The sequence below is a fragment of the Elephas maximus genome, chromosome 6 (genome assembly GCF_024166365.1).
Source record: "Elephas maximus indicus isolate mEleMax1 chromosome 6, mEleMax1 primary haplotype, whole genome shotgun sequence".
Lineage (NCBI taxonomy): Eukaryota > Metazoa > Chordata > Mammalia > Proboscidea > Elephantidae > Elephas > Elephas maximus.
Genome location: NC_064824.1, coordinates 64,596,394 through 64,623,260, shown reverse-complemented (window position 1 = coordinate 64,623,260; position 26,867 = coordinate 64,596,394). Strand labels below are relative to the sequence as shown.

Below are 26,867 nucleotides of genomic sequence, written 5' to 3'. Positions count from 1 at the left end.
TTGTATGTAGTATGTATTACTAACAATAAAAAGAACAACAACAACAAAAAGACAAACCCTAAGCACAGTTTGCCATAACTTAAATGCATAATAAATTGGGGACTACCTGTATTCAAAACAAAAATATAAAATAAAATAAAGTTATAGACATACCACAGTTATATAGTTTCCTATTACTGCTGTAACAAGTTATCACAAACTTAGTAGTATAAAACAGCACAAATTTATTATCTTACAATTCTGTATGTCAGAAGTCCTAAAATAAACATGTCGAGAACGCTGTGTTATTTCTGGGGGCTCTAAGGTAAAATCAGTTTCCTTGCCTTTTACAGTTTCTAGAGGCCACTTGCATTCATTGGCTTACTGCCTCTTCCTCCATCTTCCAAGTCAGGAGCGTAACATCTTCAAATCTCTCTCTTTCCACCTGTTACATTCCTGCTTCCCTCTTTTAAGGACACTTGTTACCACATTGGGCCCATCTGGCTAATCCAAGATAATCTCTTCATCTCAAAATCTTTAAATTAATCACATCTGCGAAGTTCGTTTTGCCAAGTAAGGTAACATACTCACGGGTTCTGGGGACATCTTTAGGGGATGGGGAGTGCATTATTCTGTCTACCACACAGGCTTTTAGAGGCTTAGGTCTAAATTGAATTCAGCCTAAGGAAGAGAAAGAAAGAGGGATTTAAAAGAGAGAGAGAGACCCTTTTGGAAACAGTTTAAGTTCCTTCCTTATCACTGAAGCTACAATGAAAAAGATTACCATAAATCCTATAGAATATTAAGTGGAACATAAGTTTTGTAAAAGTAGAAACTGACTTTTTTGGGAGGGCATTTTTTAAAATCTGGACCATGAGATATTTAAAAAATTTATAGATGTAACTAAAAGGTCAGCAGTTTGGACCCACCAGCTGCTCTTTGGAAATGCTTGAAACTCAAGAAATTTGAGCTGGAACCTCATTTTTGGTATATATTGATGCCTCCTGGATGTGTGAACCTTCTAAACTTTTGACAGGTTTGCCTTTATTTTTATGAGAAAAACTTCTTCACTATGTTTCCCACTTGTTATGTTCTCGTGGGAATGTATTTATCACGAGAATAATCTATTCCCAGCCTTCATTCAGTCATACTGGCCATTTTCTCTTTGGTGCCATTCATTATTTCTAGATGTTACTGGCTCCCTGCTTTCCTAGTTTCTGAACACTAAACACCTTTGCGATAAGGAATACATTGCAGTGGTACTTTTCAAGAGACTTGAACTGCTATAAGTTATTCTTACCCTGCATTCAATCTTAGAGCCCAATCATTGCTTCCATGTGTAGCAGGTGGAATGCACCCCTGTGAACAGTTCTGCAGTATTCCAGTGCAGCTGTTTCCGTTCCTTAGCTGTTAGTACTGCTTTTATTATAATGAAGAATACATAGTTGTAGCAATTTTCCTGAGATTCAAATTCCTTTAGCTTTATTTATTTGGCTTGTCAGTAATGAAGAATACATTTTAGTGGTAATTTTCCTAAGATAAAAAAATCTCGTGGTTTTATTTATTTGGACTGTAAGTACTGCTTTTGCAGCAATGAAGAATACGTTGTACTATATTTTGAAAAGTTTCATGAAAAATAATTAAAAGGCTAAGAAGATTAGAATAAAATGTGTATGCACTCATTGCCAGATGCCTTCATGTTTTACTTCATTTTTTGCATATTTTCAAGAAAATTAAAAAAAAAAAAAACATTTTGTCATTGACTCATATTGGCAGGATTTATGAATCCAGGATCCTCTGAGACATATGGGATCCCAGATAATGGGTATCAAAGTCCCTAACACAAATTCAAATCCACTCAAAAAAAAAAAAACACAGTTTTGCTGGTCTGAAAACTCCTGGAGAAACCCCAAGAGAATGACCCCCAGACACCCTTTTAATTCAGTACTGAAGTCACTCCTGAGGTTCACCTTTCAGCTAAAGATTAGACAGGCCTATAGGGCCAAAAATAACACACCTGAGGGTCATGCTTCATAGTTCAATCATGTATACAAGACTAATGGGCACACCAGCCCAAAAGCAAAGACAAGAAGGCTAGAAGAGACAGGAAAACTGGACCAATGGAAACAGGAACCTGGGATGGGGAAGAGGAGAGCATTGACACATCAAGGGGTTGGCAACCAATGTCACAAAACAATTTGTGTATTAACGGTTTAATGAGAAACTAATCTACTCTGTAAACTTTCATCTAAATCACAATAAAACAAATCCATAACTCATAAAAAAAATCTGAATTAGTCCTTTAATCAGCATACCTTCCATTAGTGGTGACACATGGTACCAACAAAAAACTCAATGCAGAAAATAATTGGGTCACCAAAGAGCTGTCCTAAGTCATGCCATCTATCAGATCACTACCTTGTGTCAACAATTTAAATGGTAACACTTGACTGACTGATTGCTTAATAAATTATTTCATTTATTAGTCCATTGTACTATTATTTTATTGGCCATCTATTGTGTTCTAGGGTTTGTGGTAGGTGCTGGGGAGGGTGAGGGACGTATTACAGGAACAAAGGAATATGTAAACCTATGAGTTTACACACCCTTTTCCAGGCTCACCACCACTGAAAATTATTTTGTTATTTTAGGGAGATGATACTGCCTAGTGATAAAGATCAAAGACAATGCACTCAGACTTTCTGGATTCAACAGGGGCTCAGCCATTTATCATCCTTGTGATCTTGACAAATTACTAACCTTTCTGTGCCTCACATTTTTTTTTTATTATTAAATGGTAATTGTTTTAGCCTTCACTTCATGCGTGGTTGTGAAGTTTAAATGAGCCAATCCATGTAAAGTGCTTAAAATAGTTTCTTAAACATGAAATGCCCTCAATAAACATAGACCATTATTATTTCCCATTCTTCAATTATTTCTATAAGAATTATTTCCTAAGCAAAAGGCCCATACTTAACCTAATAGTGAGTGAAGGAAAACTGAAAAAGAAAAGAAAGTAGTGTGATTTACTCTGGTAAGAGCACAGAGCTGCTCTCGGGCCAGACTAAAGGATATACAGAGAGACGAAATGGAGATGAGAGGGAGGTAAAAGAGAAACTGAAAGTAAGAACAAATACGGAAAGGGTTATTAAGACCATATCTTACTAATATACTGAGTCTTTAGAATTTTAAAGAGAACGTAAAAGTTTTAAATTGCTTTTATTTATTTCGTTTGCAGATAACTATTTTTCTCATTTATTCATTCACTAAATCATTAATGAACAAAAACCATGTGTCCTATCCTGTCCCAGATGTTGGAGATAGTCATAAAGAAAAAACAAACTAGGTTCCTGTCCACATATAGTTTGTCCAGGGAGACAAACATTGATTGAATAATTGCCATATGTATTAAAATATTGTTCTGGTAACTGCTCTACATATAAAAGTAGTAGAGTTTGAATGACTCAGGGAAGTCAACAACGCCTTCCCTGGAACCTGAAGTATGGTTAAGGAAGGTAACACAGCCTGTTCTAGACCTGAAGGAGTGTGTCTGGATGCATTCAGTGAGATGGTGCTAGGAGTAAAAGGAAAACCGGAGGGCTCGGGAGCTGTCAGATGATGTAGGGCCATGTCTTATTAATTATGTTGGTCTTTATCTTTAGAATAAATGCTTTGATACAATCAGTTTTGTACCATGAAATGTTTTTCCTTCAAAGAGTGCTTGAAATAGAGAAGTATACATGGATAGAACAGCAGGAGGCCATGGCTTTAGTACGAGTTTGAGCTGATAGCAGCTTGGAGTAGGTTAGTGATGGTGTAAATATAGATGAGTATATGGATTTGAAAGCTATTTAAAAATGAAATCAACAGGTTCCATTAATAATGATGGAATATCTGTGAGGATTAAGGAGAGTTTGATCAAGGATGATTCCTAACTAGTGGCTTAGAAACTAGTTGGATGGATAGCAGCTATATTCCTGGGAAGACTAGACTAGGGACTAGAAGTTGGTTTTGGATTTATTCTTGACTCTTTGACAAATTTGTCTTCAAAATGATAGGAGGTTTATCTAGTATTAAAACTATCACCTTAGAGATGAGTCAAGAGTACTAATTAACTATGAACGTAAGATACTGAAATTTATCTTCGCCACCATGATTTCTAGGACAATACTAGGGGCCATAATATATGGCATAAATAGGGTACCAAACATAGCTAAAAATGCACACACAACACAAGATGAACTAGATAAATGGGATCTCCTAAAAATTAAAGGCACACAAGCTGACCAAACTTGAGTTGTGACTTGACGAAAAGCATTTATCAAACACAGAAGACATAAAATATTCAGTTTTGTTTTGTTTTATTTTTCTCTTTTTAATTTGTTTGTTTGACTTCATTACATAGAGAAATCCAGGGAAGCCTCCTTGTAAAACTGAGAACTGAGCAATATTCTTAATCCAAACTCCATAGAAACACAATTTCTAAAGGAGTATAAGCATTTCTTGGCTGGAAAGAGAAAGGCAGTCTTAGACGTGTCTGAATGAACTTAAATCCATTGGCCTGCCCTGCTAACTGAGGTTGGGTCCCTGGACACTTGGCTGCTGCTGTGGAATTTAAATATAGAAAGAGTTGTTTCTTACCCTTACTAGAGACTGAAGAAACTTGTAGGTAAGTCTGTGCAAAGAAGAGGAAAAAAAAGAGTTAAAAGAACAAGATTTTGTTATAGAAGAGGAATGGCAAATTTTGAAGCATAAAAGTGCTGCCAATTATGTAAAGTTCTGCAGGGTCAGACACCGGGGATTTCTGATAGACCACATTTCAGTAGAGGATGCCTTCATTACACTAGAGGTAATACAGACCAAGCAAACAGCATATATTTATATCTTGCTGTTTGGAAACCCTGGTGGCATAGTGGTTAAGTGCCACGGCTGCTAACCAAAGGGTTGGCAGTTCAAACCCACCAGGCGCTCCTTGGAAACTCTATGGGGCAGTTCTACTCTGTCCTATAGGGTCGCTATGAGTCGGAATCGACTCAACAGCACTGGGTTTGGTGTTTTTTGGGGGTTTGGTGGTTTTAATTTTCAGTTCCCTAATGACAAACAAAATTATGTACATTTTTATATGTTTACTAACAACTTGTTCAAAATATTTGCCCATTTTTCTATTTGGTTGTTTGCCTTTTTGATACTGATTTATATGAGTTTCTATATATTTCAGATAATGAGTCCTTTGTTGGGTATATGTTGCAAACATCTTCTCCCTCTAAGCAGCTTGCATTTTTACACTCTTAATGGTATCTTTTGATAGGGTTATACATTTTGATAGATTATAATTTGCACACCATCCCTTTTATGATTAGTGCTTTTGTGTTCTCCTTAATAAATATTCATCTCAGGACAATGCTGAGAAAAACCAAACTCATTGCTGTTGAGTCATTTCTGACTCATAGTGACCCTATAGGACACAGTAAAACTGCCTTGTATGGTTTCCAAGGAGTGCCTGGTGGATTTGAACTGTCAACCTTTTCGTTAGCAGCTGTAACTCTTAACCACTTCGCCACCATGGTTTCCAGGACAATACTAGGGGCCGTAATATATAGCATAAATAGGGTACCAAACATAGCTGAAAATGCACACACAACACAAGATGAACTAGATAAATGGGATCTCCTAAAAATTAAACACTTATGCTCAACAAAAGACTTCTCCAATAGAGTCAAAAGAGAACCTACAGAATGGGAAAAAAATTTTTGGCTGTGACATATTCTACAAGAGACTAATCTCTAAAATTTATGGAAAACTTCAATATCTCAACAATAAAAAGAAAAACAATCCAATTAAAATATGAGTAAAGGACATGAACAGACACTTTACCAAAGAAGATATTTAAGTGGCTAACAAACATGAAGAAATACTCATGATCATTAGCTATTACAGAGATGCAAATTTAAACTACAACAAGATATCATCTCACCCTGACATTACTGGCATTAATCAAAAAAAAAAAAAAACAGAAAATAACAAATGTTGGTGAGGTTGCAGGAAGATTGGAACTCATACACTGTTGGTGAGAATGTAAAATGATACAATCACTTTTGAAAAAGGTAAGAAGCTTCCTCAAAAAGCTAGAAATAGAAATACCATATGATCCAGCAATCCCACTCCTAGCTATATACTCTAAAGAAATAAAAGCTGTGACATGAATAAAAACAAAACAAAACAACAACAAAAAAATAAATCCATTGCCGTCAAGTCAATTCCAACTCATAGCCACCCTAAGGAATATATAGAACTGCCCCATAAGGTTTCCAAGGAGCAACTGGTGGATTCGAACTGCTGAATAGCTCTTAACCACTGCACCATCAGGGCTCCATGACGTGAATAGACATATGCAAACCCATGTACGTTGCAGCATTATTCACAATAACAAAAGGATAGAAACATCCTAAGTGCCTATAGACAGATAAATGGTTTAACAAACTGTGGTACATACATACAATGGAATACTACACAGCGATAAAGAATAATGATGAATCTGTGAAACATCTGACAACATGGATGAATTTGGAGGACATTATGCTGAGTAAAATAAGTCAATCACAAAAGGACAAATACCCTATGAGATCACTGCTATAAAGTAACAACAAAAGGTTTACATACGGGAAAGAAAAAAGAAAAAAAAAGACGGGTAGTAGATTCAAAAGAAAAACTGCATAAATTTCTCTTTGTACATGACTTGAATTCTGAATCATTTGCCTCTTTTGTTTCTTGACTTTCCTGACTTAATTTTTTTATTATTATTTTTAACTTTGCATTGTCTTTCTGTGACAGGTTAAATAACAGCCTCGAAACATTTTCAAGTTCTAATCCCTAGAACCTGTGAACATTATCTTAATGGCAAAAGGGAATTCACAGATATAGTTGAGAATCTTGAGATGGAGAGATTATTCTGGGTTATCTAGGTGAGCCCAATGTAATCACAGCTGTCCTGCTAAGAGGGACAAAAGAGGAGTCAAAATCAGTGGAGAAGGCTATGTGATGATGGAAGCAAAAATTGGAGTACTATGTTTAGAAGATGCAGGAAGGATCTGTTATGGATTTAATTGTGTCTCCTAAAAAAAAAAAAAAATGCGATGTTTCAAAGAATGGATGTAGTGCTGGAGGTGCTCACTCGTCTATGTCAAGAAATTTGGAGGAGAGCTAGCTGGCCAACCCACTGAAAGAGATTCATATGTGTGCTCATTCCAAAGAAAAATGATCCAACAGAATGCAGGAATTATCAAACAATATCATTAATATCACACCCAAGTAAAATTATGCTGAAAATCATTCAAAAGTGGTTGCAGCAGTACATGAACAGGGAACTACCAGGAGTTCAAGCTGAATTCAGAAGAGAATGTGGAATGAGGGATACCATTGCTAATGTTAGATGGATCTTGACTGAAAGCAGAGAATACCAGAAAGATGTTTACCTGTGTTTCATTGACTATGCAAAGGCATTCGAATGTGTGGATCATAACAAATTACGGATAACATTGTGAAGAATGGGAATTCCAGAACACTTAATTGTGCTCATGCGGAACCTGTACGTAGACCAAGAGGCAGTTGTTGGAACAGAACAAGGGGATGCTGTGAGGTTTAAAGTAAGGAAAGGTGTGCGTCAGGATTGTAACCTTTTGCCATACTTATTCAATCTATATTCTGAGCAAATAATCCAAAAAGCTGGACTATATGAAGAAAAAAAAGACATCAAGATCGGAAGAAGACTTAAAAACAACCTGCGATATGCAGATGACACAAACTTCCTTGCTGAAAGTGAAGAGGACTTGAAGCACTTTCTGATGAAGATCAAAGACTACAGCCTTCAGTATACATTGCACCTTAACGTAAAGAAAACTAAAATCCTCACAACTGGACCAATAAGCAACATCATGATAACTGGAGAAAACACTGAAGTTGTCAAGGATTTCATTTCATTTGAATCCACAGTCAACGCCCATGGAAGTAAAAAACCTAAAACCTAAACCCTTTGCCATCGAGTCAATTCCAACTCATAGCCACCCTATAGGACAGAGTAGAACTGCTACCATGGAGTTTCCAAGGAGTACCCGGTGGATTCGAACTGCAGACCTTCTGGTTAGCAGCCGTAGGTCTTAACCATTATGCCACCAGGGTTTCCACCCATGGAAGCAGTCAATAAATCAAACAACCTATTGCACTGGGCAAGTCCACTGCAAAAGACCTCTTTCAAGTCTTAAAAAGCAAAAATGCCACCTTAAGGACTAAGGTGTGTTTGGCCCAAGCCACGGTATTTTCAATCGCCTCATATGCATACAAAAGCTAGACAATGAATAAGGAAGACCAAAGAAGAATTGATGTCTTTGAATTATGGTGTTGGTTAAGAATATTGAGGATACCATGGACTGCCAGCGGAACAAACAAATCTGGCTTGGAAGAAGTACAGCCAGAATGCTCCTTCGAAGTGAGGATGGTGAGACTTCACCTCACAAACTTTAGACATGTTATCAGGAGGGATCAGTCCCTGGAGAAAGACATCATGCTTGGTAAAGTCAAGGGTCAGCGAAAAATACAAAGACCCTCAAGGAGATGGATTGACACAGCGGCTGCAACAATTGGCTCGAGGACTGAGCAGTGTTTCATTCTATTGTACATAAGGTCACTAGGAGTCAGAACCGACACTAGGGCACTTAACAACAACAACAACAATGAAAATATGTTGAAGTCCTAATCCCTGTATCTGTGAATGACACCTTGTTTGGAAATAGGGTTTTTCTTTTGTTATCAGCTAAGTGAAAGAAAAAACCAAATCCATTGCCACAGTGTTGATTCTGACTCACAGTGACCCTACAGGACAGAGTAGAACTGCCCAACAGCGTTTCTAAGGAGCACCTAGTAGATTTCAACTGCTGACCTTTTGGCTAGCAGGGTAGCACTTAACTGCTAGCCACTAGGGCCACCAGGGTTTCCAAGTGAAAGAAAGTCATACCGAAATAGGGTGGGTCCTAATCCAAATCCCTTCTAAACCCAGTGCCATCGAGTGGATTCTGACTCATAGCTACCCTATAGGACAGTGTAGAACTGCCCCATAGAGTTTCCAAGGAGCGCCTGGCAGATTCGAACTGCCGAACTGCCGAGCCTTTGACTAGCAGCTGTAGCACTTAACCACTACACCACCAGGTTTTCCAAATCCCTTCTAAGTCATGTAAATCATTTATATGTTTTACAAAAGGGGAGAACAAAGAAACAGTTACACACAGGGAGGGGACACTTTGTGAGGATCCAACTACAAGCCAAGGAAGGCCAAAAGCTGAAAGATACAAGGAAGGCTCTTCCCCTCTAAGCCCACAGAGAGGGAAAGCATAGCCCTGCCAAAGCCCTGAGTATGGATTTTCAGCCTCCAGAACTGTGTGAAAAGAAACTTCTGTTCTTTACAGCCACCCATTTTGTGGAATTTTGTTATGGCAGCCCTAGGAAACTAAGATAGGGACCATAAGTGAAGGAATACAAGTAGCCACTGGAAAGTGAAAAAGGCAAGAAAATGGATTCTCCTCCTTAGAGCCTCCAGAAAAAAAAAAAAAAAAAAACAGCCCTGCAGATACTTTCACTTTAGCCCAGCTTTGACTTCTGACCTCCAGACCTGTAAGAAGAAAAAATAAATTTGTATGGATTCAAGCCATTAAAACACAGTGGGAAACTACCTAGTCTCAAATTTGGGTCTCTGTCAACCACAATTGCCAATCTCCCTCTAAGAATACTCCGGTTACCTTGAACAACAGTGCTGGGCACACAATTCTCCCTGTTGGATCAGTTTCTGAATTCCCTAACTCAGGTTTCCGTAAGAAGTATATTTCTGTCTGATTTTTCATGCTCCCTCTAGCGGGAGCTGAACAAACTTGCATATCCATCGAAACTTGTATTGGGACTGAAATTTTGTTATTAAACATTGCCCAACTAGCTGCATTGTCCTTGGAAGGAATACACAGAAAATCGAACTGAAGTAAATGCTTGTGTGCCTGTGTCTTACTGGTGAATGCAACCCCATGGAGCGGGAGTGAGAGATTGCAATCACTAACAAAGAACAGCCAAAGAAGCTTTTTCGCCAGTTCTGAGTTCCATGGAAAAAGGGAAAACAGGTATACAGGAATATACTATCAGGTAGCCACTTAGCAAGGGTGAGTTTTTGCTCTAGCTTGCTGGACGTGTGGAACATTTGCATTTCAAATAGATCAACCCAGGAAGACATTGAGAGAGAACTCATTCTGAATCCCTCTGAACTCTTTTTCTGCTTCACTTTCATGTGATCATCTGCCTGCTTCCTTCCACTCCTGCCAAGGAAAACAAATCATTCCCTTTGCTGTGAGGGCCGTCCTCAGAATCAGAAGGGGTGGGAGGACCAAGGGTCTCAAAATTTGCCATTAGATGGTGCTGTAACAGTTGGGGCAAAACCCACATAAAGTTAGTAGCATCAGAGGCAACTGGGACCAAACAATTGTTCTAAGAATGACAATAAATTCTGAGGATCTGAGAGGGTGCATGAGAAATTTCAGATATACACATAGGGTCCAATTCTGCCTGTTAATAAACTTTAGAAATACATTCTATGCCTCTAAAGTGTTGATGTTTCAATGAATAAAAATTTTCTTTATTTTCCAATTTAATACTCAGCAACACTGTAAGACTGACTCCTTAACTTCTTTGCAAATTGTGTTCTACCACATTGTAAGATCTGGGGTGTGGGGTATGCTTCACCCAACCTAACAGTGTTAGGTAATATCCTCAAGTAATTGATCATTCAGAAATTAAATTATGGATTAAAATTCTGAATATCTTAGTATTCAGAATATCTTAATATTCGCTAATGGCAAGCATTCTCAAAATCAGTAGTTTTACTGAAAAAAATTTTTTCATATTTTTTATGGCAACTCTTCTAAAACAATTTTTTTTTATTAACTCTTCTAAAAAAAAACTCTTCTAAAAACAATTTTTTTTTTATTAACTCTTCTAAAAAAAAAACTCTTCTAGCACACATTAATTCTGCTAACACTTCATGAGTGTACTGTGCACTTCTCAAACATTAAAAAACTTGGGGTGAATTGACTTAAGCTGAATCTCTGTTTATTGTTGTTGTTGTGTGCCATCGAGTCAATTCCGATTCATAATGACACTATATGTCAGAATAGAACCGCCCCCAATAGGGTTTCCTAGGCTATAATCTTCACAGGAGCAGAACGCCAGGTCTTTACTCCCAAAGAGGTGCTGGTGGGTTCCAACCATCAAATTTTCAGTTTGTATCTGAGTCCTTAACCATTGCACCACCAGGTCTCCTAGGATCCCTGTAAGGTGGTTATAAATCATATGCATTGTAAAATACACCTAGAAATAGTTCCCTACACTCAGTGAAAGTGGAGAATTGGTAGATAGAACTAAAGAATAAAAATGGCCAATATGCTAATCAGTTTTACAAATTGTTTAACACTTCTCTTTTATATCCAAGTTACAATAAAACAGGAGATTATGTTATTACCATAAGAGACAGCTAATGCCTTTCAGGATGTCCATTTAATAGGGTTCAGAAAATGGATTAGAATTTAACTTGCCACTCAGGCTGTTAGTGAAGCTTGGAAGGAGTTGCTTTTCAACACTGTCCACTGAGCAGTCCCTGTGGGCTGTGGAGTATTATGTTCTTCCAACTCTCAGCATAATATTCTAAGAGGATGCTTAGCCAAGCAGCTACATTAGGGAAAGTGAATATTTGGAAGAAGCCAGCGTCCATTATCTTGAGTAACTAGAGCAGTCGCTGGGTGAGTGCCTGGCTGGTACTGGGCAGTGATGCAGGGAAGTAGCTAGCAGGAAAAGGGGTGCACTGTGTGAAGAAACTGGTCCTCCAGCCAGTAGAAAACAAAGCCCTTCAACTCACATGTGCAAAATGCCTCCACTATAATTATGACCGCTGCCAAACCATGGTGTAGTGTATCTCAACTTGTCATCTGAATGAAGACCAAACTCCATTCCTCGACTGTAGTCCATATCTACCAGATTTTCAATAAGTTCTCCAGACTATTTTTAAGCAAACTGAAGTTTGGAAATTATGGATTGGTTTATAATTTAAAAGTTAAGGGTTAACCTGTAGAGGTTAAGAGCAAGGACTCTGGAATCAGTCTACCTGGATTCACCACCTTGGTTGGGATGATAATCTTACCTCCCTCACGAGCCTTTGCTTTACCATCTAGGTGCATGATGGATGTTGGCTGTGGTGACAATCATCAAAGCCCCATATTTTCAATGCCTTTGTTGATTGTAGGCTGCCTTCTTATAGATTCATTTTCCCATTAAGAATGCTCTGAATGATTATTTTAACTAGATTTCAAACCTATAGAATTGGAAATGTTTTTAACTGAAAAAAATGTATTCTGTGCTTTTTTGAGAGGTCACAGGACTGTTTATATGGTGTAGCTACTTCCTGGGTGGTCCAAATAGTTGATATACTTGGCTGTTAACTGAAAGGTTGGAGATTTGAGTCTACCCAGAGGAACCCAGGAAGAAAGGCTTGGTGATCTACTTCTGAAAAATCAACCACTGAAAACCCTCTGGAGCACAGTGTTACTCTGACAAGTGTGAAGTCACCATGAGTCAGAGTCAAATCAGCCAAAACAGGTTTTAGTAATTTCCCTACACATGGAAAAGCCCAGATTGCCTTAAGTAGAAGCACCTTTGTTTAACGATGTTAAATGTCAGCGATACACAGACTTTTTCCCCCAAATAACTGAGTCCAAGTAAACAAGTCAGCATTCTTTGAAGTTTCAAAATGAGTGAAGAATAACTAGATCTTAGCTGGACAGGGAGTGAAGGAACTGGGTGAGGAGAAAACCCTATTGAGAAAAGAATCAAGGGTATTTTCAATCAAATTCTTTGAGAGAACAATATACTGTATTATTCATCTTCTCCATTATGCATCTGACTTCAATAAATAATTAACCCTCCCTAAAATGAATTTTTTTAAAAAAGAAAGCTCATTGCCACCCAGTTGTTTCCAACTCAAAGCAGCCTTGTTGGGCAGAGCAGAACTGCCACATAGGGTTTCCAAGGCTGTAATCTCTACAGAAGCAGACTGCCACATCTTTCTCCCACCGAGCGGCTGGGGTGTTTGAACCACCAATCCTTTGGTTAGCAGCCGAGCACTTTGCCACTGCACCACCAGGGCTCCTGTGAAGTGAATACCTACCATAAATTTTAATTTGAACTGAAGTATATATCATACAAAATATCATCAATGAAAATTTAGAACTATAAATACTGTTTTTTAAACCATGTTTGAAATAAAATTAAGCCATCACGCTTCAGACACACTTATGAGTACTGCAACACTGTTTTCTTGATCCCAAGGTCCTCACAGCTCCGAGAAACTGCCTGAGCAGTAATATATTTCTTACATTGTACTTGCTCTCTAAGTACATTTTCAATTTTTCTTCCCTGCTTTTCGACTATTGAAAATCATTCTCGTTGCAGCAAGACCGATATTTGCACCATTACGAACACTGACATGTATTCTTAATGACTATGCGTGTGGAAGCCAAAAAGCAATTGCAATCGATTATATGCAGAAAGTTCTTTTAGTCACAATTGTAGCATTTGTAGAAATAAAAAAGTCTAAAATTGTAGGTGTCTTGGGAGAAGAATTCTCAGTTATCAGTAAATACACAAAATAACATTTCTAAAACAAGTGTTTTTTTCTAAAACAAGACCTGGAACTTGTACCCAATTCTGACTCCCAAAATGCTATTCTCTTTCCACTAGATCCTAATATATGTAGTCATTATTTTTTGCAACTACTCATCCTAACAGTGTAGCAAAATCTTTTCTTGCATTCTGAGTTCTCTAAAGAGATTATCTCATGAAAATAAAGTTTGAACACTGATTTCATATAAATTCTCTGTGGTCTGCCTGAAATTTCAAATCTGATACTTTTTCAGAAAGACTTTAATGATATTAAGTTTTACTGAAATAATTTTAAAAATCTTTTAATGTCCACCCTCTGAACTTACTTTTTTTTTTTCTCTTTTCTTTCCTTACATTTACGTGTACCTGGGTTAGCCAAACCCGACTGTTTCTACTCATTGCAACCCTGTAGGACAGAGTAGAACTGCCCCATAGGGTTTCCAGAGGGCGGCTGGTGGATTTCAACTGCTGACCTTTTGGTTAGCAGCTGAGCTCATAACCACTATGCCACCAGGGCTCCAGCCTGGGTTGGGGGAGCGTCAAATACTTAGTCAGAAAGTGAAGGTTCTAGGTTTTTTGTTTTGTTTTGTTTTTTAACACATCAATCCTATTTATAAACAAATATGGCTACTAGGAATGTAAGTCCTTTGTTCTTTATCTTCTGGCCAAATTCTTGCAGCTACAAACTGACCGTTATGAGGTGGTGGTGGTGGTTGTTGAAATTGTTTCACTAAATCACAGCCTAGTTAGCCATCACTTCCCCTGACCTTTGCCATCTAAAAGAGGAAAAATTCTTCATGATCCTCCACAGTAGGCTAATTTTTCCTACTCATGCACCTCCCACATTGCACTAAAGGTGCTACTTATTTACCTGTATTCTCTAATAGACTATAATTTTCATGAGGGCAAGAAGTGGTCAGCCTTGTGCCCAGCACCATATGCGGCACACAGTAGGTGGTCTATAACTAATTGCATATAAAATTAACATGAAAACTCTCTTCCTATTTGTTATTGGGAAATTGAGAAGGAACACGCCTGAGTAGTGGACAGAACATCTAACAACTTGATCACTCACACTCTTTCAACTTGTGTTCCTTGAGAAATACATATTAAATTCTTCAGTGAGAGGGTTGAACTAGTAGCTGTGTAGACATCACTTGCTGCTCTGAATGTCCGATAATATCTGATATCTGCTCTTTTCCTATAATTAATTTGAATAGGAGAGGCAAAAAGAAAACTAAAAAATGTGCCTCCTAGCAAAAGTGTGCCAATGTATAAAATAAATCCAGTCATCAGTAGGACAGTAAAGGAGAAAGGAAGAAAGAAAAGAGAGTCAGAGCGACAGAGTGCGCAACAGAGGGAAGGCAGACTGGCTGAATTTTAGACTGCGGTTGTTTCAATTCAAATAGATCTAATTGAATCAACCCAAATGTGTCAGGTATAATTACTAATCTCACCAAAATCACAGCTAAAAAGACAGTAGATCTGATATCTGAAGCAAAATTACGCATGACACCCTACTTCTGATAGCAAAAACTTGCTAAATCAGTGGGGTTTTATAAGAAGCGTGGTGATGGGGTGACTACGTAGCATGCAATACTAAATTTAAACACCAGGTGGCAGTAGGGTATTTTCTTATTTAAAATGAAAAACAAAATTTTTTATTTAATTTTATTTAAAATTAGAGTGTTGAAATATATATACATATATATGGCAATCGATGTAGTGTTGTATCTAAATTCTTTTTTTTTCTTGCTAAAATGTAGGCTTTTTTATTTTGTTGTGCTCTAGGTGAAAGTTTACTGTGTAAATTAGTTTCTCATTCAAAAATTTATATACAAATTGTTTTGTGACATTGGTTGCAAACCCCACATTGTGTCAGCACTCTCCCCTTTTCCCTTTCCACCCCAGGTTCCCCATGTCCATCTGTCTGTTTTCCTGTCATTTCCTGTCTTCTTGTATTTGCTTTCTGGCAGGTGTTGCCCGTTTGGTTTCGTATTTTTCATTGAACTAAGAAGCATGTTCCTCGTAGGTGCTATTGTTTTATAGGCTTGTCTGATCTCTGGCCGAAAGGTGGACCTAGGGAGTGACTTCAGTTTTGAATTAACAGGGTGTCCAGAAGCCATGGTCTCGGAAGTTTTATCTAAGTTATTCCTATAGGAAAAACAATTGGCAATGTTTTTTAATCAGCCGCATTAACTGAATGCCCCCTGCGTGCAAACGCTTGAAGAATACTTGAGGGAAATCCTTAAGGAATAATGTATACAATTCATAGATATTTAAATGAAATAATTCTTAAATTCATCCTTGGTCATTATTTAACTCAGTTCTTCCTAATTCAATTAAAACCAAAGTAACAGGCTACTATTTCTTGAGTTGTGTTCTTTTCGTTTGTGCAAATGGCTTTGAATAAATGGCAGTAACTAAATAAACTCTAATTCCCCTCTCTAGTATTCAAACTGTTTCAAATCATGAAAAAGAAAATCTTTGCAATTTATGTTTTCAGGAAATCTTGTTTTCTCAAGTGAAGGAACACAATTAAAAATTTTAGAGCTAGAAAGTAGAAAGGATCTTTAAAATCAACTGGTATAATTCACTTATTTTTTCAGATGAAGCAGCTGAGGCCCAGAGAGGAGAAATGTCTTCCCCAAGATCAGTTTTCTAGAGCTGCGCTGTCTAATATGGTAGCCACTGGCCAGTAAGATTTTTAAAATTTACTTAATTACAGTTAAGTAAAATATAGAATGCAGTTTATCAATTGCACCAACTATACTTCGAACGCTCAGTAGTCACATGTGGCTAAACAAAAAGAAAGAAAAACCATTGCTGTAGAGTTGATTCTGACTCACAGTGACCCTATAGGACACAGTGGAACGGCCCCATTGGGTTTCCAAGGAGCAGCTGGTGGATTCGAACTGCCAACCTTTCGGTTAACAGTCAATCTCTTAACCACTGTGCCACCAGGGCTCTAGTGATTACTGTGTTGGACAGTGAGCAGTGGAACATTTCCATCATTGCAGAAAGCTGTTTTGGACAGTGCTGGACTAAATAAAGAGCTGGAATAAAACCAGATCTTTTGAGAAGATGAGTCAGCGAAATTGAATCAGAAAAGTGTGGCATCAGCAACCACAAAGAAAAAAGAAATTTCAAGAGGAAAATAATGTAACAGAAGTGTTAGGCAGATGAAAACTGAAAAAGATCCATTTCTGGCATTTAGAGAAACTTCTTCCATAACTTTATGGAAGTACATGCCCACTTTTTAGTATCCTAACATTACATCATGATTTCCCAGAGGGAAAAAGTAATTGTAACAAAATGAAATGTACTAAATTATAAAACAGGGTAATACATAATATCAATTAATTATCATTTAAAGGTTAAATTTTAATTATTTTGCATTGTAAACTTTGCAAAATTTTTGTGAGAATATAAGCTAAAAAAAAAAAAAGCTAAAGATAAATTAATATGGCATCTTATGGAGACATCAACTACTACCTGAGTCCCTTCTGCAAGATACCTTATTCACACAAGATGTTCTTTTGTGTGTGGGTGTGTTTAGATGAAGGTTTACAGAGCAAATTGGTTTCTCATTAAACAATTAATACACATATTATTTTGTGACATCGGTTGCCAACCCCACGACATGTCAACATTCTCCCGTTCTCGAACTTGAGTTCCCCGTTACCAGCTATCCTATCCCCTCCCGCCTTCTTGTTCCTACCCCTGGGTTGGTGTTCCCATTTAGTCTCATTTTGTTTTGTGGGCCCATCTCATCTTTGGCTGAAGGGTGAACTTCAGGAATGACTTCAGTACTGAGTTAAAAGGGTATCCAGTTGGGTTTTCTCCAGTCTCTGTCAGACCAGTAAGTCTGTTTTGTTTTTTTTTTGTGCATGTGTGTGAGTTAGAATTTTGTTCTACATGTTTCTCCAGCTCTGTCCAGGGCCCTCTATTGTTATCCCTGTTAGGACAGTCGGTGGTGGTAGCTGGGCACCATTTGGCTGTGCTGGACTCAGTCTGGTGGAGGCTGTGGTACTTGTGATGCATTAAGCCTTTGGACTAATCTTTTCCTGGTGTATGGTTTTCTTCATCAAGATGTTCTTATTATTGACCCTGGCAAGAGCATTTTAGTGGAAGAGTAGAAGGGCTGAGCCAAATTCCAGAGTAAAATGAAAGAACGGTGAGGAAGCTGAAACTTCAAGGATAAGCTATTCTTTTAAGAAGGTGGAAGGAAAAAGAGACGATGGGTAGCCCAAAGAAAACTCTAAGTTTGTTTCACTGCCCCATCTACTTAAAGATTAACAGGTAGGCTGTTTCATGAACCTTATGAAATTATATGCAAAGCTTCCTAGGTTTGTGCATTTGTGTCTTTCCCTGTGGATAGAGTCCACCTAATTTATATATATAAAAAAATAGGTTAGTTAAATGAGAGAGTTTTTAGGTGAAGTAAAAGAGGTGAAAGGTAATTGTGCAAGGTCCTTGAAGAGGCAAGTAAAGAAAGGAATCAGGATGAGGGGGAGAAATAAATCTTAGGAAAGAGGGCAGGCCCCTCTGTTTGGGTCATCAGAGGAAAGGAAGGTGGGACGGGTGTCTTAGGCTGGGCTTTCTAGAGAAGCAAAACCAGTAAAGAGTATAAATATACATAAGGAGAGATTTATATCAAAGAAATGGCTCACATGATTGTAGAGACTGGAACATCCCAAGTCTGTGGATTAGGATAGAGGCTTTTCCTGATTCACCTGGCCGCAGAGGCTGGCAAATCCAAGTTCGGCAGGTTGGAGAACAAGGCTCCACTCACAGGCTGTAAGATCAACAAATCCCAAGATTGGCAGATAAGCTGATAGCTCAAATCCCAAGAACCAGAGGTCAAATGAACAGGAAGCAGCAACAGGATGCAGAGCAAGCAAAAAGCCAGAACGTCTGCTTATATTTGGATGCAGGCTACACCCCCAATGAAACTCCCTTTCAAGTGATTGGCTATTCACAGCGGATACCATCATAGGAGTGAGCACATATAAATACTGAGAATCATGGCCCAACCAAGTTGACACACAATCTTAACCATCATAGACAGGTACAGAGACAGTCTTAGATAATCTGATTGAAATGTCCTACCACATTGCTTATAGAGTTTCAAATTTCTCCCTGGTTCCATCCCAGGCTTTCTTCAAATACTTTTGCCAAATATGACACCTACATAGAAAAGCGTGCCTGTAAAACATTATATTACGTTTTATGAAATAAATTTAAAGTCACAGATTTCTAAACTCATTTATTCAACAATTAATTAAGCATTTACTGTAAATTGATTATGCTCAGTACCATGTAATATTGTTACATACATTTGCTTGTACCAAGGCCACAACTATGCAAAGAAAGAGACCTAAATGTAATATAGCTCTAATAGCTTTAAAGCATTTAGTGCATTTAGGAAACTTACTTTTCCCTGCTACTCAGCCTGCATAATTTATTGTCTGCCTTTCTCCAGCATGTCCAAAATCCTCGTTGTATTTTTCTATAAGTAGTCACAGTTCCCAGGAGGCCAGTCTAATTACAATGTGGCATGATTTCCTTTAATCTGTCCATTTTTATTTTATTAAAAATGAATGTTTTGGAATTGTTTTGTTTCTGCTATTGTTCTGTAATAATTTAGTCAAATAATTACAAAATATCTAACATTTATTAAGTAATTACAAGTAATTACTATGTCAAAAACCTTATACTTTTGCATCATTTAATCTTCTTAATGACTTTAGACATAGATACATTTTTATCCTTGTTTTACAGATAACTTGGCATAGGCAACAATTCTTGAGTTTCCAAAGCTCATAATTTCAGCCATTGAGTCTGTCTGACAAAAATAAAAAGGAAGTTTTTAAAGTTTCTGGTGCCAAAGACAGTGCACAATACAGTGAGGCATACAGGTAAGAAAGATACATTCTTCGACTTCCTGGTTGCTACATTCTGGGAGAAAGACAGAAATTTTAAAATGACACAATTAATTAAAGTAAGCAATATGAAAGCCCATAACTTGGACGGCTAAGTCTGTCTCATGGGAAGCAGCAAATATTCTCTAAGGATGTAGCAAATAAAAGATAGCTGGGTGAAGGGAGAATAAAGTGAGAGTCAAAATGGCTTGAGAGAATGTTGAAGAAGGAGCGGATTCACATTACGTTATTATTATTATTTCTCTTTTTCTGTAATGTACTGATGAAAAAAACGTCTGTCTTCTCTGCTTATAACATTTCAGAAAGATGGATTTTTACCAACAGCCATCAAGTCAATTTTGATTTACGGTGAGCCCATGTGTATCAGAGGAGAACTGTGCTCCATAGGGTTTTCAACAGCTGATTTTTCAGGCCCCCTCCTTTAGGGTGACTTATTTACATAAATTATTTGGAATTCTTCTGCACAAAAGATTAGTTTCTTTTCCCCATTTATTAATTTATTCCATTATCTACTTATATCAGTATGGACTCATGGATATTTTATACTTTGGGTTTAACCAACATTATTTTGTTTCTCAAATTGCTCCAGCTTTCGCCATTCAGAGATCCTTCATTTGGCACCTAATGTCTCTTTTACATATCCCCATCAATGTGGGCTTTGGTTTTTTTTGGAGTTTTGTTGTTGTTGTTGTTTTAGCACTTCCTTATCTTATAGCACTACAAGATGCTCCAGGCTCACCTTGTATATTTCCTGCTCCAGGCCTAGAATAAACAGTTTCTAGAAAAAGCCCTGGCTTCACTGCAAGTATCTTTTTTCAGTAACATAACCAGCAACTATACAAGTGGATGTTGACAAATGGAATACACAGGAATCAAATCAACTACATCTGTGGAAAGAGATGATGGAAAAACTCAATATCATCTGTCAGAACAAAGCAAGGGGCTGGCTGTGGAACAGACCATCAATTGGTCATATGCAAGTTGAAGCTCAAGAGAATTAGAACAAGTTCATAAGAGCCAGAGTATGACACTGAGTATAACCCACCTCAATTTAGAGACCCACTCAAGAACAGATTTGATAAATTGAACACTAATGACCGAAGACCAGGCCAGGTGTTGAATGACATCATACATGAAGAAAGCAAAAGGTCATTTAAAAGACAGGAAAGAAAAAAACACCAAAATGAACGTCAGAAGATACTCTGAAAGTTGCTCCTGAACGTAGAGTAGCTAAAGCAAAAGAAAGAAATGATGAAGTAAAAGACCTGAACAAAATATTTCAGAAGAGGGTGTGGAAGGAGGGGTATCATTGCATGTTTGATGGATCATGGCTGAAAGAAGAGTATACCAAAAATATGTTTACCTGTGTTTTATTGACTATGAAAAGGCATTTTACTGTGTGGATCATAACAAATTATGGATAACATTGCAAAGAATGGCAATTCCAGAACACTTAATTGTGCTCATGAGGAACCTGTACTTAGACCAAGAAGCAGTCATTGGGACAGAACAAGGGAATACTGCGTGGTTTAAAGTAGGAGAGGTGTGCATCAGAGTTGTATCCTTTCCCCACACTTAATCTGTATGCTGAGCAAATAATCAGAGAAGCTAGACTTATAAGAAGAAGAATGTGGCATCAGGATTGGAGGAAGACTCATTAACAACCTGCAATATGCAGATGACACAATCTTGCTTGCTGAAAGTGAAGAAGACTTGAAGCACTTACTGATGAAGATTAAAGACCACAGCCTTCGGTATGGACTACTATTCAACATAAAGAAAACAAAAACCCTCACAACTGAACCGATAAGCAACATCATGATAAATGGAGAAAATATTGAAGTTGACAAGGATTTCATTTTACTTGGATCCACAATCAACATGCATGGAAGCATTAGTCAAGAAATCAGACAGTGCATTCCACTGGGAAAATCTGCTACAAGAGATCTCTTTAAAATGTTAAAAAGCAAAGATGTCACTTTAAGGACTAAGGTGCATTTGACCCAATCCAAGGTGTTTGCAATCACCTCATATGCATGTGAAAGCTTGACAATGAATAAGGAAAACCGAAAAACTGATGCCTTTCAATTATGGTGTTGGCAAAGAATATTGAATATACCATGGACTGCTAGAAGAACAAACAAATCTGTCTTGGAAGAAGGACAGCCAGGATGCTCCTTAAAAGCAAGGATGGCGAGACTTTGTCTCACATAATTTGGACATATTATTAAGAAGGACTAGTCTCTGGAGAAGGGCAGCATGCTTGATAAAATAGAGGGTCAGCGAAAAAGAGGAAGACCCTCAAGGAGATGGACTGACTCAATGGCTGCAGCAATGGGCTCAAACATAACAATGATTGTGAAGACGGTTCTGGATCAGGCAGTGTTTCGTCCTGTTGTATATAGGGTCTCTGTGAGTTGGAATCAACTTGGCAGCATCTAAGAGAGAATGCCCTAAAAGAGTTTTTGCTACTTTTTCATAGAGAAGCCCAGCTGTCTCTTACCATCAATTGTCTGTTTTTTCATTTCTGAGAAGCCCTAAGAAATAAGGTTTTTGTTTCTCTGTGATAGTTAAACCACCCTTTACAGGTTTATTCACTAATCAGGTTCAAAGTCTGATAGTTCCGGAACTTTAAGACAGGGATGGAGACTGTGACAACATTTTCTTGGAGAAGCTATAAGGAACCCAGACACATAAACTGAATCATAACAGAATGCTATACACATGAAAATAATCATAAGAAACTGATTCTGGCTTTGCAACACTGTGTTTGTATATATTTGTTAGGATAATAAAAGCTGAAGGCAAAAGATTACAGGTATTCGTCAAAAACATTGTCCATGATTTTTAGAAAGTTAAATGGCATTGGTGAAACAAAATATGAAGCTAGGAATTATGAAATTCAAGTGACTTAGAGAGACATATGTCTACAATATAATTTATATCATGTCGACCCTAAAAAATATCTAGACCTGGATTTTGACAACAATCCAAAACCAATATCTATTTCTTATTCTATAATAAGATAGGGGAAGTGCCTTTCTGGTGCTGAGTGATTTATTTCTCTGAGTGCCTTGGCATTCACCCATAGAGAAGATTGGATTTTCTTGTTCTCGCCATTTCTTTTCAGGCAGACCTGAGCTTGGTATCAAGCTTCTACAGTCGAGGGAGATTTTCACACCTGTACATTAAAGAAGCATTTTAAGTATAAAAATACCAGAAGTTTTGCAGAAGGAAAGCATGATCAACAATGCTCATGTTCTTCACATAACATGGTGTGTTTCTGTGATGAATTACTACATTTTCCCTGAGGTCCATATGGATTGGGTCATTTGTAATGTTCATTCCTTTGACAGATTCACTGAGTACCTTTTACGTGACAACCTGTGTTTCAAGCACCAGTGTATGACAGTCAATAAATAAAGTCAGCTGTCATTCAACATGCGTTCCAGTGAGACAAGACAGAAAATAAACAAATAAGCAATAAATATTTAGCATGTGAAATGAGTACAGTCCTAGTCACGACACTATTCAATGTGTGAGTGTGGGAATTCATAGTTGAGGTGGAGTGGAGATAAAGATTGTCTACTAGAGAAGAAATCAGAAGCTATGTCTCATCCAAATGGTGTTATCATCCAAAAGTTTGAGGAAGTTGTTAAAAAACCATAACAAGAGTTGGATGGAGGGGAAAGCTCTCAACCAGAAAATAAATCCTCAAGGAATAAGCAAGGAATGTCCATTAAGTCAGAAGATGATTTTTACCAGAAGAAAAGGCTGATACAGCAGGAGGACATATGCTCAAAGGAGGAGTTTTGATTTGTTTGGGTTTGTGAAGAATTATTGTATTTTGTTTTTGCCTTTTTTACACAAGGTTTTGTCAACCCTGCAAGTGGTGATATGAGCCAAGACGAAAAACACCATGTCCATCCAATTCTGACCCTCATTTCTTTGAGGGTGGAATAAACAGCCTCTGTTTAAGCAGGCTGCAAGGAAAGTATGCTCCCAGGGGCCTATCGTGGTTCAAGTGAAGCACGATAGAGCAGGCTTCTCTTGGAAAAGGCAAGGCAGGACATGCATGCTAGAGCTTTAGTCTGAGTCACGACCTTCTGAATACGTATTTAGGCAGTACAGCTTAAAGTATATGTTTCCAAGGTTCTTAAGGCAGGCATGTGGAAAATAGACAGCAACTGAGCCCTCCCACCACACACGTCTCCCCTTGCTGAACAACTCTGTGGGGGCACATCAGCCTATTTTCTGGAGCATAATAATTGTCACAATTTGTCAGGTTCAGCTTAGTAATATTGTCTAACAGTTTCAGAGCAATAACAAAAAGCATGGTTTCCTACTCAGAAGAATAAATCCATTATCAATTTGCCTTTTGCTTGTATTATTGGTTTGTACAATGTCTTGAGATTGGTTTCCTGTTCATTACACTTATACAAAATAACACTTTGTTTAATATATTCCAAATATGTTATTTAAGCTTTAAACTTTTTGATATTATTGTTTGTTAAGTCTATGTTATGTTGCAATGTACTAAAAGGTACATAAAATTTTACTCAAAACCAAACCTGTTGCTGTCAAGTGGATTCCGACTCATAGCAACCCTACAGAACAGAGGAGAACTGCCCCATAGAGTTTCCAAGGAGCACCTGGTGGATACAAACTGCTGACCTTTTGGTTAGCAGCCATAGCTCTTAACCACTATGCCACCAGGGTTTCCTCAGCAAGGGGTGGGGCGGGGAACAGCTGCTGTGGAGTTGATTGGATGCATAAATCAGATTGCTTCAAAGAAAAATTCCATGGGCTAGAAAATTTACTTGAATTATCACTACAAAATGTGCGGAAAAGAAGCTGGCAATCCACAAATTGTCTATTAAAAAAAGGTTAAGTATAGTATTGCACAGGCGGTTATTGTCATTGCTGTCAATAAGTTGTACACCTGTAAAAAGTTAAATTGGCAAAAGTTACGTGGTAGATATATCTACAACAATGACAAAAAAAAAAAGAAGACAGAGTAGCTGCTGAGGTTTTTCATTTAATGTACAATGAAAAACCTCATGGGATTGGTTTCTTGGTTTGAGGTTTAGGGTCATGGTTTCATCGGACATCCCAGTTAATTGGCCTAACAACATGTTTAGTGCCTTTGTTCTACCACCTAGCTCTACGCATAGTGCCTGCAGTCTTAAAAGCTTGCAATTAGCCATCCAAGGCACAACAATTGGTCTCTGTTCACCTGAAACAACAGAGGAAGAAGTAGAGTCAGGAATAAAAGGAGGATATAGAATGTGTGACTGATTGCCTCCATGAACAACTGCCTCCTTTGCCACGAGACCAGAAGAACTGGATGGTGCCAGCTACCATTACTGAACATTTTGATCTAAGACTCCATAGAATAATTCTGATCAAAAGAGGGAAAATGCAGAACAGAATTTCAAATTCTCATGGGCTCCAGACTTCCAGGAGCCGTGAAGTTTGGATGAACCCATGAAACTATTGCTCTGAGATAATCTTTAAACCTTAAACCAAAAATATCCCCTGCAGTCTTCTTAAAACCAAACAATAGCTTAATCTAACTAGTAAAAAAATGTCTGCCTTGAGCATTATGCTCTTTTAATTACTATCTATACGGGATCAAATCGGTAGCAGTGACTTGAAAGATTAGACAGGAACCGTAGGGGGCAGTGAATTTGTGTTGATGGGGGAGGAAGAGCTCAGAAAAGGAGGGTGAGAACGGTTACACAACTGGAAGTTTGTAATCAATGTCACTAAATGGTACATGTAGAAACTGTTGAATTGATTTAAGTTTTGTTGTGTATATTCTCAACAACAAAATAAATAAAATTAAAAAAAAGTTAACTGGGTATTTGATGCCAAAATCAAATAGTTATTGTTAATTTTTAGGTGTTATAATGGTGTTGAGCTATATTTTTTAAAAGTCTTTGTCTTTCAGGATACATGCTGAAATATTTTTGGATGAAATGATGTGCCGTTTAGGCTATGTTTAAATTAATCCAAAGTAGGTGAGTGGGGTATAGATGAAACAAGATTGGCCTCCTATTGGTAATAGTCGATGCTGTGTGATGGATACACTGGGGTTTATTATCCTTTCTTCCTATTTTTGTATATATTTGAAAGTTTTCATATTAAAAGTATAATTTAAGCAAGAAAACATGCAACAAGGACTTTTTTTGCATATAATGAAGCATTGTTTTCCTGACATATTTTGCACAGAACAAACTAAACTCATTGTTGTCCAGTCGATTTCGACTCATAGAGATGCCACATGTTTTAAGAGCAGAACTGTGCTCTGTAGGGTTTTCAATGGCTGTAATCTTACAGGAGTAGATTGCCAGGTCTTTCTTCCTTGGCTCCACTGGATGGACTCTGACTGCCAACCTTTCATAGTCTAGCACAAACCCTTTGTGCCATCCTGCGACCAATTTATAATTTCTGTTTCATACTTTAGAAAATCACATTTGAATTTTGTATAATTATACATATTTTATAACCTTTCCACATTTTTTAAACTTTTCTTGGTATGTAGCAGGAGTGTTTTTTAAGGAAACATCACCATTTTAGATCAAGGTAGGACTATAAAATGAGTGTCTTATAGTGTGGCAAAATTTTCCAAACTCCCTTTGGAAAAGAAGGTCCAGCACTTCTTCCCATCACCCTCAAATTACGCTGCTACTCACTAGTTTTCCAAAATATGCATAACAGATTTTGCATCTGAGGTGAGAAGGTTATAGTAGCTCCCACGGGCTCTTTCCCACACACCTTCACACACACACACACACACACACACACACACACACACAGCAGTAGCAGCAGCAACACTACACACTCCTACCTACAGAAGTGTCCAGATTTGGATGCAGCACGCTGACAACTGCCGCTCTACTGGGGCACTTAGCCGTGGGGAGAGAGAAAGCAGCTGCTGAGAGAAAAATAGGTAAAGGACCAGAGTTTGCTGTCTTCCTCTCCCCCTTCTCTCTTTCCTTCCTTTCCTCTCCCCAGCATCCCTGCTTTCTCTCCTCTCTGGTTTTCTCCCGCCCCTACCTTCCATCATCTCCTCCAGGCCTTCTCCCCAGGTTCCCCTCCTCAGTGATCCGTCTCCCCCGCTCCCCGTCCCTGGCAGTTTGTAGAGGAGGCTCAGCAGCTGCTGCTTTTATCGCAGCCGCCGCTGCAGGTCTCTCTTAACAT

General features: G+C 37.9%; 1 long non-coding RNA gene across 1 annotated transcript; it reads right to left on the bottom strand.

The window, feature by feature from the left end:
- Positions 1-381: 381 nt before the first annotated feature.
- LOC126077747 (uncharacterized) lies at positions 382-26,589 on the bottom strand. Its single transcript, XR_007517842.1, has 3 exons — positions 26,515-26,589; positions 18,390-18,514; positions 382-660 (listed from the first exon to the last, which is right to left on the bottom strand). It is a non-coding gene; the product is annotated as an uncharacterized LOC126077747 (long non-coding RNA).
- Positions 26,590-26,867: the final 278 nt, after the last annotated feature.